Source organism: Acromyrmex echinatior, chromosome 6, assembly GCF_024713525.1.
Source record: "Acromyrmex echinatior isolate Ae372 chromosome 6, ASM2471352v2, whole genome shotgun sequence".
In the NCBI taxonomy this organism is placed as follows: domain Eukaryota; kingdom Metazoa; phylum Arthropoda; class Insecta; order Hymenoptera; family Formicidae; genus Acromyrmex; species Acromyrmex echinatior.
The window spans coordinates 12,430,484-12,447,395 of NC_141857.1; the positions used below are offsets into that span (position 1 = coordinate 12,430,484).

Here is a 16,912-nt window from a genome sequence, read left to right on the forward strand (position 1 = left end):
CAAAGCGCCATCACCGTACGCCTTCTGACACATTCTCAACGTTTCGGCTGCAGAAATTCCATTCTGGACACAAAATTTTATCGCACTTCGTTGTTCCATAATTTCAGACATTTCAAAAAACGACAAATCACTTTTTACGTGCTTACAAACAGACGCTTATCTCAAACACTAATGACTATTTTGACGTGTACCTTGGCGCAGCTGTCACTGACAGAATTGCCAACTTCAAAATAAATTCGGTTGTCCCTATCGGAAACCCCGGGAAATTTAAATTTGAAATTATCGATACTTTTTGCCCACAGTAGTATGTCGGATACGTTGCGTTTCTTAACTTAATGTTTTCTAGCGGATGATTTTTTGATTTTTCTTCCTGCAGCGCAAATTTTCTTTTTCTTCTTCGTCACTTTTTTGCTCTTCTTTCCTGTAGTACTTCTCGATGATTTTCTTTTGACCGCCCGACGTCGTTTACGTCGCACGATACGTCTATCTCGATAGACCGATTGGAAACTGAAGCGCCACGAATTTCGTGGATATTTTATGTTCTGATCCCTTCATCAGGGAGCTTATTTTTTTCTTTGGCTTTTCTCTTCAGATTACTTCTCGATTCCGCGAACCGACTTTTGACCGCTTTCTTTAACGGTTTATTATTTTTGACATCTTCTATTACGTTAATTCCTGCATCGTTAGTAAAGCTTCCTTACCGACAGCCCATGCACCTTTATTTAGGTAAGGTAGTATTTTTCTAAATAACTCGCCGAGAAAGCTTCCGATTCCATGTCCGTGCTGGTAGGACGAGCCGACGAAAATACATGAAATTTCATCTCGGCTATCGTTGTCCCGAGCATTAAAATACTCCTTATATTCCGTCGCTAGTTTCTAACTAAAGACTGTCACTACTATCACTCGTATACACGGAAGAAAGAAAGTTATTGCTTACGTTTAAAGTGCAGCGTCATTGTCAACATTTCAAATTCGGATGGAATTTTTTTCCCAAGATGATCTCTTATATTTATTTCGATCGTTCTAAAATTCGTTCGTCGCAATGGGATATAATTTGGAAATGAGAGCTTCATTAAATTTGCATCAAATGCGTAATTATGATTGCTTATCTCGACTGGAACTATCTTGAGCAGAGGAGTACATACATCGCCTGTTATATAAGGCTCACAAATATCGCAATAAACGAACATTTTATCGGGGATACCGCGCCACAAACTATAGGATTCGCTACTCTAATAACTATCTGCAAGTCGTTTTCCCATCTCCTTATTAAATCCGTGAATAAGAAAAGTTTTCTCTTCTGTTTCATTGGAATTAGGTTTACATATCACGAGCTTGGAATAAAATGGGTAATTATTGGAGGAAATTGATGATGCGAAACTTAGCATTCGTAGAAGATTATCGGAAAAGTTTATATGATGTAAACATTTTGCACTTCTCATCATAGTTAATACTTTGCCGCCAGACGCTTTTTGCTGTTCGAAATAAAAATGCGATAACTTTACACGCGATATTAATTGCATCAATAAGCTCATGGATATCGTTGTAAATTTCATTTGGAAATGCAACTTCTTTTACTGTAAACACATCATTCGTCTTCTCATCGGGTTTAACACCGACGAATCTGATCACATTTTCATTATGACGTACGTATAAAAAGATACAGGGAAATTTAATCTCGCTTATCGCAAGCTCCTATTGTCCATGTAACACTAGAGTGAGTAATTCTGTGATAAAGGACAATGTTGTATTATCCGGACGCATACTACTGTTACTCGGAAGTAGTACTAGAAGAAATTGTTAGTCCTCCATCGTGAAGAGAAATTAAACTCGAAGCCGAAATCCAAGTATCAAACATATTGGGTTAACCGCGCCAGCTAATGAACATTATGCTTATTAGTCTCTCGTCCCCTACTCTTTACCACGCGATTGACGATAAACTGTTCTTCCTCTAAGTTTTCTCAACTCGAGTTAATTCTTCTCATAAAAAATATCGTCTATGACTTCGTCTGCTAAATCTCGTTCGTACACGTGAGAGTTTCGCCAATCGAGAACACGGTAAATTTGAAATATCTCCTCGCTCTATTTAGCCTCGTATCCTTTCTCGAAGACGTCATTCGCTCTATTGATATGAACGAGATCTCCGACGCGATATTTAACTTTTCGCGCATGTTTCTTTAACGTTTCGTTTTTCCAATGCCGAGCTATATTTTTACATGCGTTTTCTTTCGTTACTACCGCAGGTTGCATTCTCGTGGACAAGTGACTCGATGTGGTTGTAAGCGCATACAATATTCTGAAGAACATCGATGTCGTGTTGCGAATTTTTATACGTGAAGAAACGCTACATTCGCTCCTTCAGTGTTCTGTTGAAGCGCTCGACGACAGCTTTGACATCTGGATTGCGCGTTATCCGAAAACGAATGTCGTTTTCTTTAAGATTTCTGCATTGATTGCGCGACAAATTCTTTGCCTTTGTCCGTTTGTAAGTATACGGGTACTCGTCCTTCGCTTTTCATTAGTACGCGTTGGAAAGCTTTTATCACGCAATTACTCGTTTTCATAACGGTTCCACCTAGACGTATTTACTTAGTACATCGATAATCACTAACAGATAGGAATAACTATTATTATATTAGGTGTTGGAATTAATTCGTAGCGTTTTACAAGTGATGGGAAGTACTTTCATTAATGTATTTTTTAATGCTCATGTGAAATAAATAACATTCTTTCATTAAAAAACGCTACGAATTAATTCCAACACCTAATAACTTTTTAGATTTCGAAGTTCCATTAAATCTGCCTCCCATACATCGTCAATGTTTGTTACGTTGTAATCGTGGAAATTTTCTACGCAATGATCGGTGTAACGATCGGTCGCATCTTGCGATTCGAGCCAGCGCACGACTTCTCCGTGAGAAATTCGGTTTAACAGTACCAGATTATCCACCGTCGAATAGCCCTTATAATGCGACGTAGTATAATTTTTCATCGTTATCCTAGTTTTTTCTAACCGAGTAACCGATTTTTTTCCGTTTGTAAAGATGCGAGGGTATCAGTTTTTCGTATACGAGAAAGAATAAGCGAACTTTCCTCATCTATTTCTTGTTCATAATTTTTATGTTTTTCTCTTTCCTCGCGCTCTTAATATAATCGGTGTAGAACTTGTGCTTTCGTTATAAAGGACATGGAACTCGCCCGAGGTCGAAGTTTTACGCTGTTTACTAATACTATGCATGGACAATAATCTTTTATTTCTCACTAGCATAGAAGGTATGTTCTTCAACTCACGGAGTAATAGCGCAAACTGATTTCTACCCACTACTTTCACAGTTTTTCTCTCACGCATCGCGACGTTTATCAAGTCACTAATATTCGAATCTTTCATGACGTTACCATCTATAGTAACGATTCCATGCTCGTCCCAATAATTCTATCAGGCACATTTTTTCGAAACAAAAGTTTTATCAGTAAGTGCATGCTTACGATAAGATTACGCTTTCCACTATTTCTTCAATGCTTTTCATCGCGTGATTATTCCTCACATGATTATGCTCAAAATTTCGAAATTTTTTGTAATAATATCGATGGAGTGTGCCGATGATATACTCGTATCAGTTATTTGCATGAGATCATGAAAAAAATCATCGTTCGTCATCTCATTATCAGCGGAGGCATCTCGTGTAGTGTTGTCTTCTGCATTTTCATTTTTGTTGCATGCGTCTCTCTATCTTCGCGTTTCTTGGACAAACCGTAGGTTATCGCCATAATGCCTCTCTGTACATTTTCCATTTCTTACTTTTGTCGCGCGGTCAGTCAGAATTAAGAATACGACTCACCTCCGCATCGAGTCGTGTTAGATGAGTTCCGGGGGTTTGCGTTGTAAAGGGTGTCTCAAAATGATCTGACATTTTAAATTGCGCATTTTTTTGTAAAAACGTTCGTTTTGCGCAACGAACGTAACGTACTAACCTTTAACAACTGGCATCAGGAAGTATTGAGGTTTAGTCATAGAGAATTACACGATCGAGCAACGCATAGAAATTGTGAAAATCCACTACAAATATAGTGAATATTTTGCAGAGACGGTTCGAAAAGTCCGCACGTCTTTTGGTCATCATAACGCACCATCTCGCAATACTGTGGTGAATTTAATAAAAAAATTTGAGTCGAATTTGGGGGACCTAAAATCCACAAATGATCCAACAGCTTCCCATGCATCCACCACGAGTCACTGTTTGGTGCGGATTTGGGTTGGAGGAGTGATTGGGCCGTACTTTTTCGAGAATGCTGCGGGAAATGCGGTTACCGTCAATGGTGTTCGTTATCGTGACATGATAACCAACTTCTTATGGAAAGAATTGAACGGCATAGACTTGGAAGACATATTCTTTCAACAAGATGGTGCAACCTGCCACACTGCGGACGAAACAATGCAGTTATTGCAGACGAAGTTTCATGGTCGTGTTATTTCGCGCCGCGGCGATGTGAATTGGCTACCAAGATCGTGCGATTTGACGCCATTGAACTTCTTTCTTTGGGGTTTTCTCAAAGGAAAAGTGTATGCTAATGATCCACAGACCATTCCGGAGTTGAAGGAAGAAATTAGACGTACCATTAATGAAATTAGTCCGCAATTATGCCAAAATGTCATTGAAAATTTTGTCAAAAGAATGAACGTTTGCAAACAGAGTCGAGGCGGCCATTTATCGGATATTGTGTTCCACATATAAATGAAAAAAAAATCCATGTTTGTACTTTATATTAAACTAAAAACATGTGTACTTTTCAAATAAATAATATGTTTTATTAATACATTAAAATGTCAGATCATTTTGAGACACCCTTTATTATTAGTGCTCGCTGTGTTATCCGAATTTTGCGGTACTGCGATTTCTTTTGACTTTCCGCTAGTGAATGATCGGTCGGACGTAGCTGATGTTGTTCTCTCGAGTTTTCTGTCGAAATTAAAATCATTTTTTTGATCCTCTTCATAACGTTTTATCCTTGTTATTTTGTTCCTTCGATAATTAGTGATAATAAGATCGATAATATAGGTCCCATAATAGGTAAAAATCCGCCTCACTGCACCAACAGCTTTCTTTTATTCTTCCAATTACCACGTTTTGTAACGATGAGACGCAGAGCTGTTTTGTATTTGGTTAACCGATTTTTTTCATAATGTTCGAGCTAGACGTTACCTTTGAGTGTATTAAAAACACATTCGCAGATACTACGAATTAGTTTTTCGTCAACGCCGCGTAAGAACGTTGTATGTTGATTTTTGCTCAAATGCGCCGCGAAGAGAGGCGTTTCTCTTACCAATCGAATGTGAGGCGATTTTCGTCGCACTGTGCGGTTTCTTGTTATTGACACGATTATCCGTATTTGCCTTTTATACGAATCCGCTGGAAAATGATCTACGCAGTACGTAGACGATGAGTATCCTCGAAAAAAATACACGTTTGAAATTGACTCGTCTGGGGTTGATTGTTTCAGATTGAGCAGCAAATAGCCGTGAGGTCTCGGCGTAGCGTCGCAGTATGCCTCTTCTAGGAATTTCGGATCGTCGGGATAGACTTGACGCGCTAAATGAGGAATTTGAGCGCGATCACATGGATTTTTGAAAATGATGTAATTCGCGTTGACCACGCCCCTGATGGAAGAGATTCTGCGATAACAATAATACTGAGATTCTTATGATTGCTGACTATTACTGATGACTGCTTTTAGTGAAAAGATCTACGATCACGTCGCACGACGATGATTTTCTCATAAAATTGTCGATTATCATTAATTTCGAACAAAGCAGATCGTTCGAGTAATCTTCCAGACGGAGTAAACCTTCGTAAAATTTAATTACATTCTTTTTCGTCATTTTAGTATTGCTGCATCCCCAACTCTGTTCTTCAAGCTCTTTTTTATGAATGTCGTATTTTAATTGATGATAGGCTTGTTGCCATTCCACATAATAGAACAAAACTCTTTCGAAACGTATGTCGGACATGAGAAATAAATACCCGAGAAAAGTCTTTACAAAAATCGTTTTTCCGCATCCAATCGGACCGCATGTGATCGATGTCCATAGATGTTTCTAACGTCCATTTTGCGAAATGAGCTACTCTATTATCGTGCAAGGCTTCAAAAGCAAATAAAAGAAAAAATGATGCTTAATAATATTTTTAAAAATGTACAAAGGAAAAAATTTAAGGAGGGAGAATAAGCTGATCAACGCGGCCAGACGCGCGTTCGCGTCAGCGTATCCCCGGCGTAGGCTAGCCGACGAGAGCACCGCGGCGTCTTCCAAGCTGATTCTTGCCACGGTGCAACGCATAAGCTTATCTGTGACGAAGTCAGCGTACAATTTCTTCGGGACGTGGCATCGCCGCTAACGAACTTATACGCGATGCCGCGTGAAAAGCTTATGAAGGATGAGAGAAAAAGGTGTAAAAAAATTTTCTTGTGATTTAAATATAAAATTTTATAAATATAATATTTTATTTTTTATATTTGATGTTTATTTTTTACATAAAATGTGAAAAAGTGGAGTTTTTGTATTTAATCAATTTTTTCAAATGTTTCAAGTACAATTTTATATCGTGAAAATATTTTACATTATTTACATTATTCATATTATTTGTTTGAGATCGTTAATTCGGGAAAAAGTAAGAATTCTTTCGGTCGACCGACAGTTGTTGTTGAACGCACGCCTGAGGTCGTGATTTCATCTCGAGCATGATCTTAATCCTCGTCAAAGTCAGCGATTTGTCGTTCTTTGTTCATTGCAAAACAATTCGGTACACGCAAACAGGCACCGGCAACGGACCATCGAAAGTTCTAGAACAATTCAATTCGCGCACGCGAGCGCCGCGCTCCGATGAATACGTCACGCGCCGTCACCAATCCCACGTACGGATTTTCTGTAGCGCATGACTGTTACGTTGAACGTCATTAGAAAAGAATCCAAAGCGCCAATCAATTTTGTATAACTAATGCCACGTGATAATTACGATTATGACAAAAATCTATTGGATTTTCTCAAGAAGAAAGCCCAGGCCAAAAAGCAATAAATGCTTCAATCTCGCCGTTCCTTTTCTTCTTAGTGTTCAGAGTCTCTACTATATCGTTTCGTAAAACCGCCGTGCTAACCGTTATAAGAAAGATCTCGTCGAGAAGCGCCGAGAAAATCGCCGAGATTTTCTATCACCGCGATTCCGAATCCAATTCGGAAAAGGTGTGCCGTCCTCTCACTCTAATCTTTCCGCGCGGTGCATTCCCGCACATTATTAAAGTTCAATAAAATTTCTAATACTAAAAGATTTAACAATAATCATATCAGATTTAATAATAATTATATTTTATTTTACAAAATCATGTATTAAAATTTTATATTTTAATGATTTAAATGTATACCTAATCGGCGGAAAACTCGACGACGATCTTATATTAAAATGAGAGAGAAAGCTTGAGCAAGAGGAAGGTTATTCATTTATGAAATCGTAAGGAAAAGAATAACGATTACTGATAAATCTACGTTTTACCAATACAGGCGCACATGACTTTGTCTTATTTCACGTTACAATTTCATAAAACGCATCCGAATTGCAATAAAACGCAAATTTATCATCGACCTCTTCGTTCTTTCTTTTGCTCTCGCCTTTCTCTTTCATTTTCTACTATTAATTTCTTAATATTATTAAAGTTTAAAATTAATGAATTTTTATAATTAAGAGTTATACCCTTTATTTTACAGATTACATGCGTACGTCCTTCTGGTATACGAACGATATATGCGTAAAATTTTGGGCCATTCGAAACAAACAACTCAATATAACTTTCGCAACCGTAGCTCTCGAGTTCGTCCGTCATATCGCCCAGAAAATTACCCGTACGTGGTTCGTACACGTTCGGATTACCTGTACTTAAGTATATACATGAATCAGTATCGTAATAAAAAATTCGTCTATCAAATTTTTTTAAATATTCACATAATTTTAATTGCGCTAATGCTGTAATATTTGTCGCGATTATGACATTCGTTATTGAAAAAGCCACGACGCGTCTTCGCGTAGCCGCCGAAACATATATTACCTCGTCATTAACATGGGTAATATATTAGTTATCTCATGCTCCAGATTTGTGAATTAAGTCATCAGACGCTGATAGGATTTTACGATATCGGTATTAGGCAGATTGGTTCGCTGGCCAAATTTTCCCCATGAATTTAGACAAAGCTTAGCGACCGAGCGTAAACTGGGATTCCGTGTGATGTTATTTCTGTTGAGAATGATATCCTCAGTTTTTTCGTATTCCCTCAAATATCGTTCCTTAGCCTCGACATCGTTGTCTCCACATTCGCTCGGCCATCTGCTAGCTTCCTGTTTTAATTGTAAAAATGTTTTTATATATTCGGCGAACAATTCTCCCCGCCCGTGTATTGAGATCGTATCGCGTGATTTTATACTGCTAGATTTCACTCACGCTCGTCACAAGACGAGCTCTAGTCTTTCTCGATGGCTTTGCGCAATTCGTAGGATACCCAGATACCTTCGAATTCATGCTCTTCGGGACGATTGTGTATACGTTGTTTGCGAGAATGTTTCGCAGACGATTGTGTGTATACATTGTTTGCGAGAATGTTTCGCAGTAGCTCCACAAGATGAAAAGCAACTTTCCTTTTCTATACAGGAGTACTGGGTGAAAGATTACACGAGTGGGAGTACTTTACACCGTACAAGACCTTTGACAGAGTCAAAACTATTTGGCGCTTTACCGATTAATTCGCTACATTCCTCACCGATATCGGAGTGACCGTACGAGAAAGCACCTGTTTTCAATACATACGGATACAAAGAGCATCGTCCACATAGCATATTTTCTCTGTACCCGTAATTTCGTATCGGGTAGCGATGTTTCCTGTGCGACCATCGAAAAACGCATCGTGCAGTCGAGAGGATCGGATTTTATTAATAGTATGATTCTTGAGAAAATCACTCATCTCGGGATTTTCACGCATTTCTCGGTCGAAGCATTCCCATTTTTCTATAACGTGGTAGCTCCGTTTTCGAAGACGATATGTCGATGCGAGAGTTCGCTCGTAACGCGCATCAATTGTATCATTACGATCTGCGGATGAAAGCGTTCTGTCGCGATTTACCTGATAGCACGTCGAACATGCTAGTGAAACTGAAACACGTAACGTTGCATTCCGTTTACTCCGACTTGTAGTATCCGTTAACGCGCCTGCAGTCAATTTCATATTCGCGTCCTCGTCCCGCGTGAATTATGCGATGATTGAGTTCGCGCTCCTTCCACACTAGCCACTTTAAAGCTTTTCGCGAATGTCTGTGCAGCGGTGACCTCTATCTTTACGATAGCCCACGTTACACGTGACGCAATATCCCTCAGCAGCGGCTTTTACATTTAATATCGGATTATAGTGATGCCTACATTCGTAATACATTATATTTAATTTAATAGAGAGGCAAGTAACGCGCCCTAGAGAGGCAAGTAGTGCGCAACCGTCAAATAACGAAATTCTCACCGTATCTGAAGTGCTAAAATACATCATTATAGCAATATTTTCGGCAGATACCGTTGAAAACATTTGATTTCGCGAATTCCGCATCCCTCCTCGGGAATTGTAATTCCAGCGTTCTTCATTAGTTCTCTCGCAATTCGGATTGTAACAAGAAACTCTTATACAATTCCATTTTTCATGGAGTTCACCCAGATAGATTTCCACGTTCGCAATGCACTCGTGCTACTATAAGGGAACATGAAAAACATAAATTATCCGAATTATTTAATTGCAAAATCGAGCGTTTTGCTACGTCTTTGCGCGTTAAACAATTCGACTTGCGACCACGATTTGCAGGTACCGCGATGTTGAAAACATCGAAATTTTTCGCAATATCGATTCCTCTGACATTTTGAGCTACCGAACTTACGAGTCCCCATATATCCTCGGAAGTTAAGTCGCGTACCAGACGAAGAGATAGTTCTGCCGGACTATGCACTAGGTTCGCCAATCAACGATATTCCAACGTAATTGGCCGGTTCGCATGAACGTATCGCATAGATTTCGCAAAACTCGTTTTCTAATCAGCGAACGATATTCGCGCCTTCGAATATTGGCCGTATCGCGAAACTTGTCTCTCTTCCGAGAATACCGTAATTTCTGAAACGTCGCGAGTTTTCCGCCCGTAACTCTAAGAAATTAAATTGTTCGCCAACCTCGTGTCGATGATGCTGCTGCTGATGGCGATGATGACACTATTGCTGCTGTTGCTACTGATGTTGATGATGATGAGATGATGATGACGATGTTCCTCGTTGTCAGCAGGACTTTCCTTACTTTCGTTTATTAGATCGGCATCATCTCTATCAACGCCATCATATCGGCGATTTGTATGATATGTACTGAAAAATTAAACAAATCTTGTTATTCATTGATATCAATAAAATAAATTAAAATATTGTGGCAGATTGTGATGGTTTGAAATCACAAAAATGTTTATAGTTACAATATTAATATATATCATATATAATCATATATAAGCAAATATCACGCGTAAATCTTTTGTTACATTCGAAGTAGTGACTACGTTTAGTGTACAAGGTAACTCACCTTTAGTTGCTTTCTTCACTCGCATAAAAATCTCCGGAATACCGATTCGATTGATTTATATCATTCAAATGGCGTATATGAAATATCTAATAAAAAATTCATACATGAGAATACATTACGACAAAAATATATAAAAAAATGTAATGAAATATTATTATAATACCTTCAACATCATGAGCATAGTATCTAGCTTCCTCCTCATCCTTCTCCTCCCCCTCTTCCTCTCTTTCATTCGTGTCTTCTTCCCCTTCCAAAGCTTTTTGCGTCTCTTCTATCTCAGTGATATTGCCGGATTCCACTATCGAAATTTTGCCGCTGTTTATCCATTTCTAAAATTTCGAACTTCGAAATTTATCCACTTCCCCTCCTCCTCTTCTTCCTCTTCTCTCTCCTCTATAATTTTCTTCTCCTCCTTCTGCTCCTCCTCCTCCTGCTCTTCCTGTTCTTTTTCATTTTCTCGCACTAAAAAATAACATTTTGTTTTTTTCGTCTTTTGCATAAACTTACTATGGTTTTTCGCTAACTTTTTAAAACTTATGTCGTGGAATAAGGAGACTGTTCGAGATACAGCCAACATGTATAGTTTTTGCATATTTGGCGTTCGTGCGATATGCGGATCGAAAGCTTCTAGAAGGATCCCAAGCGTTCTTAGAGGTTTCCAAAACATAAACTCGGCCATCACCTCGTCGATAAAGTCAAAAAACAATAAGCTAAGCCGCACGTCGCACGTACGCAGATCTCAACCGCTATAACGGCGAACCAACTCGGATCGGTCGCAGCGCACGCGCTATCACGTGACGCAAAACGCGTAATATGCGTTCATCCCAATCAAGAATCCAGATTTAACGGGCGCGCATGGCAATAGCGTGCCGCTTGGCCGTTGCGCTTGAAATTGCCAATCGCCGCCCGAAACAGAAGGTCACCTCAAAATTTTCAATTTTGCAAAAATCTCATAGGCGAATGCAAAGGGAAACCTTTGTTCTTAAAAGAGCATAAAAGGCAAAACTGAGAAGCAATGACTCTCTTATTTTTCGCTGTTCTCGAGTCAATGCTTCGCTACCAGTGCAACCGCCTAGGAGACACTCCGCCGCCAGAAAACCGCCGCATTTGATTCGCAATTGATAATTCGTGTGAAGTGAAATTCAGCTAAAATGCCGTATCACTCAAATTTTTCTTGCCAGCGTTCTCGCTCTAACTCGCTCTCGAACAGATACTCTACAATATGCGCATATGGGCAGAATCCGGATATGTGAAGTTAGCATCCCAACTATAGTACTCAGGAGTTCTGATTAGAGTTCCCGTTTCCTTTTGACGAGACAAAGAGTTCTATATAATTTATAACAAGAGTTCCGCTTAATAATTATTTTTAAATAATTTTAAAAAAATGGGGTGCTAACTTCTCATCGAAAATCGAGTTCGAATAATTCTGAGCGGCTCAATAACTTCATTTCGTGAATACCTAGAGTTCCTGATCCATAAAAAAAAATTTTGAAAAATAAAAAAAAAATTAAAAATTTTTGAAAAATCAATTTTTAGATACAATAGTTCTGATTAGAGTTCGTGCTTCCTTTTAACGAGACAAAGAGTTCTCTATATTTTTTAATGCAAGATTTATTTAATAACAATTTTTAAATAATTTTTAAAAAATGGGGTGCTAACTTCTAGCGAAATTCGAGATCGAATAGTTCTGAGCAGCTTAATAGCTCTATTTTGTGAATATCTAGAGTTCCTGATACATAAAAAACAATTTTGACACACAAGAAAATTTATAAAAAAAAAATTTTTTTTGAAAAAAACAGTTTTTTTTCAAAATAGTTCTGTGATATGTTAATTGTCATTCTAACAATTTCGAAGAGTTCTCAGTGATTAAAATCAACCACAGACTCAAAAATAAAAGAGATACTATATATACTTAAAACGAAATTTGAAAAATCGGTTGCAGAAGTACGTATTTCCTTATGTAGTCATCCAATCACTTTGTCACCTAATATTTTTTGACAGAACTCGTCGAGAACTACACAGAACTCTAATCAGAACTACTCAGTATTCTCAAAAAATTTTTCGACGTTCATGATAGAGTTCAAATGTCTCCGTATCATAATGTCGAAAAATTTTTTAGTAGTTCTGATTAGAGTTCTGGGCAGTTCTCGACGAGCCCTAACGAAAAGTATTAAGTGAAAAAGCAATTGGGCCAACAGTTTTCGAGATACGGGTACATTTGAACTTTATCGTTGAAAATTTTTTAAGTCCGACATCGAAAAATTTTTTGAGAGTACTGAGTAGTTCTAATTGGAGTTCTGTGTAATTCTCGACGAATTCTGTCAAAAAATATTAGGTGACAAAGCGATTGGATGACTACATAAGGAAATACGTACTTCTGCAACCGATTTTTCAAATTTCGTTTTAAGTATATATTTCTTTTATTGTTGAGTCTGAGTTGGTTTTAATCGCTGAGAACTCTTCGAAATTATTAGAATGACAATTAACGTGTCACAGAACTATTTTATAAAAAAAATTTTTTTTTCAAAAAAAATTTTTTTTTTTATAAATTTTCTTGTGTGTCAAAATTATTTTTTATGTATCAGGAACTCTAGATATTCACAAAATAGAGCTATTGAGCCACTCAGAACTATTCGATCTCGATTTTCGATGAGAAGTTAACACCCCATTTTTTAAAAATTATTTTAAAATATTATAATTATTAAGCGGAACTCTTGTTATAAATGATGTAGAACTCTTTGTCTCATCAAAAGGAAACGGGAACTCTAATTAGAACTCCTGAGTACTATAGTTGGGGTGCTAACTTCACATACCCGCAGAATCCTGCGATTCATCATCTAAAACACAATTATATTTTTACATTAGTATTATTATTCTTATTTATTATTTGATTCTATCCTTATATAGAAGAATTCTATCTAAGGTCTTATAGGGAGAAATATTTTAAAAATCCAACTTACTAGATGATAATACAACCACAGGAATATTGCGCAGGTGTAATCCCATACGGCCGTGATTCGTGCTCTTCCTAGAAAATTAAATATTTTTAATAAACTATCTAATTCAATTTGCGATTTAATTTCTAATTAATTTTCATTATTTTCCAACTTACGTGCTGGTATTTCATTAATCGCTTGTTCGGCTGAACGTCGTCGCTTCAAATTAAGCCGGCCTAACGGGTGTCCCCTATGATGCGGAATCGTCCGGCCTACAATACAGTTCGAAACTGTGAAACAAATGTTGGAATTTAATGCAGCGAATTTTTAATAAAACTTTCTTTGATTTATTTCAAAAAAATATTGTTACTGCTTACTTCCAGACGCTTGAAGTCATCTATGTAACCTCCAGCATCGTCTTCTTCATGATTAAAGCACTCATGTACTTCTAAATGATGCGAGATTATTTTCATCATCTCGTATCGCCGCCGTAATGCCCCAGCTAGTGCACAACAACGTACTGGAGCACTCACTCGCGAAACACCCGAAGACTGAATAATTCTCGTTTTCTGACAACTTTGTCAGATAATCAACTGCAACTAACTTCTGATTCAAGTTGCAGGCGACGATAAAGAATTTTATAAGCGATTCGCGAAATGCCATTTTTATCGTTCATAAAATTATTGATTATACAATTTCACAACAAAAATCAACTCTTGACAGAAAAAAATCAATGTAGGATTAAACCTTAATTCACTCGATACGTGATATTTATACACTAATGATATTCACGAAAATTCCTAAAGAAGGATGAATCAATAAAAATTTCTAGTCGCTATTGGCAAGTAGATTTTAACAATTTTTCTGATTGGTTTCCTTCCTTTTACACGAGATTTTCTCGAAAAATTTTCAGAGTGGGAGTTGATAAAAAACTCTCTGGTTACGAACAACATTCTAACAAACTTTGAACAACATAAAATTAACAAACTTTGAACAACATAAAATTAACTCCCATCCTCGCATATGAGCATCACACTCACCATCGCTCGTCTTAAGAAATCCTTTTCCTCTCACTTTCGTTATTATCTCGGAAAAGTTTTTGTCGCATGCTTTTTCGTACTATGGTATTTTTATTGTCGGAGTAATTCAAATTTAATCTTTTCCATTTTTTGCCGTTTTTTAGAAAAATTTTCACATATTAGTCTAGGACAAGCAAAAATAAACTTTTTCAATGAAGAAAAAACGGAATTTCATTTTTATATCGCGTAGAGCTTGATTTTTATTAAATTTGATGTAAGAAAGAAAAATCATGGACTCACTGAACATAATCTCGTCACTTAAATTTTGTTCTTGACTCTCGTTATATAACTAAGACTTAATTTTTTATGCTATATAAAAAGTTTATGACGGTTGACAAATAATTTTCTTCAGGGACAACGTTTCTCTGTCGTTAGAAAAGAATTTTTTTAAACATTAAGATTGGTTTTTTGCTCGGATTAACTATTATGCGTATCCATAGTTCTAGTCGTGCTACTGAGAAATCTTTCTAAAATTAATGAAAAATAAATTCGACATTAGAATATTTCCTTTACTTTGGTGAATTATTTTCAATATAATAGTACTTTATATTCAAGTAATCTTGATGATTTATTTGATTTTTTACGAATTCGAGCATATTTGTGATATGAAAAATTTTCGTTATCCATCTTCGAAAAAATTCTTTCAGAAAAAGTAACTGCGTCGCATAACAGCGTAGCAAGATTCTTCTAGAAAAGTAACAATTTAAACAAATATTCTGCGCGCGCAGATTTTCGTTAGTTTTCAAAAAGCATATAAGCGCAAATCGCTTCACATAGTGTTCACATGTTACAATACTTTAGTCGCGTCTCGTTGTTTGAAGAGTCACTTCGAGATCAGTCGTCCTAATTTTCCTTTATTTGTGAGAAACATTCATCCAAAGTTTTCGCGCGAAGTGATATGGCTGAAAGAAAAAAAATTGGAAATCACTTTGTGCCTAATAATCCTCGTGTGATAAACAATATTACCGAACGAAATGAGCAACAATATTTGCTGCTCTCTACTCGTTCAACTTCTCTCATACGAAGAAATTACACGTGGGATTACAATCCACAAAGGAGGGAATCTTCGAGCCTATTGTCAAATTGACTGGCAATTACGCAGAAGGAATCAACTTCAATTCGAAGCGTGGAAACAATTTCAAGAGAATATGGGACTCATGAGCACAGAAAGTAGCAAAATCAAAGTAAATCCTATCTCATTCGCAAACATTTGTCACCTCTGTCTATGGTGTGAAAACTATACTGATAACGCACAAGGAAGATGAAAATTTCCAAAGGAGACTTCATCAGCAAATATGCAAGCAGAACCAACACAATCGCCGACGAAGAAAAGAAAATCTTACTTCGTTGTGATTGTAATGCAGTAAGGAACATACATTTCAAGGAATGGAGAAAATAATTCCACATTCCAAATATCCCAACATTTCAAGCTTAAATAATATAGATTTTTATCATATTTAAATAAAAATATCTCCGGCATAGACTACAGAAGAAATTTATTCTTTAAAAACGAGTAAATCATCACACCGATTACGATGACGCGTACCAGCACGAACTTGTTCTCATTTCTGTTTTACTTCCCCTTTCTCCCTAATGAAAGTAGAGTCTCCAGAAAATACTCGTAAAAGTTCTCGTCAGCTTGGTGTACAAATAAGTTTTAAAGCGTTTTTAATGAAATTTAATATTTATTTAGAAACGAAAACACACTTAATTATCAAAATAATCTCCATCATTATTTATCTTTAGCCATCCTTTAGCCATCTTTCGGGCAGCTTGCGAATTCCAGAAGCGAAGAAAGTTTCGTCTTTCGATGCGATAAAATTATCCAGCCATTTTCGCACTTCTTCAAATGCTCGAAAGTGTACACCGGACAAGGCGTTTTGCATTGACCGGAATAAATAATAATCAGAAGGGGCTATATCTGGGCGCCGGGTGTGGCAGAACTTCCCAACTAAGAGCTAGCAACGTTTCCTTTACAGGTTTACCAACATGAGGCCTAGCGTTGTCATGAAGCAATTTTACAGGACATCTTCCTTTGCCAGTAAATGGACGATTTCGTTCGATTTCTTGATTTAAACGGATCAATTGTTGACTGCGATCACTGTTAACCGTTTCATTCGGATGGAGCAGTTCATAATATAGCACACCCTTCAGTCCCACCAGATGCATAGCATAACTTTGCTGCTGTGGATGTTGCGTTTTGGCGTTGATGTAGTGGGTTGTTCTGGATCCACATAATGTTTCCTCTTTTTAGGATTATCGTAAAA

At 37.2% G+C, this 16,912-nt stretch overlaps 1 long non-coding RNA gene and 1 pseudogene across 2 annotated transcripts; both read right to left on the reverse strand.

Moving 5' to 3' along the window:
- Nucleotides 1-382: 382 nt before the first annotated feature.
- LOC147909472 (uncharacterized) lies at nucleotides 383-6,383 on the reverse strand (annotated as a pseudogene).
- A 128-nt stretch (nucleotides 6,384-6,511) lies between these two features.
- LOC105154669 (uncharacterized) lies at nucleotides 6,512-15,869 on the reverse strand. 2 transcript variants are annotated; one of them, XR_847228.2, is made up of 6 exons: nucleotides 13,743-15,869; nucleotides 13,591-13,658; nucleotides 10,794-11,092; nucleotides 10,631-10,716; nucleotides 10,237-10,422; nucleotides 6,516-8,378 (listed from the first exon to the last, which is right to left on the reverse strand). It is a non-coding gene; the product is annotated as an uncharacterized LOC105154669 (long non-coding RNA). The 2 variants fall into 2 exon arrangements; XR_015545340.1 differs by having other exon boundaries at nucleotides 6,512-10,422.
- Between the last annotated feature and the right edge of the window lie 1,043 nt (nucleotides 15,870-16,912).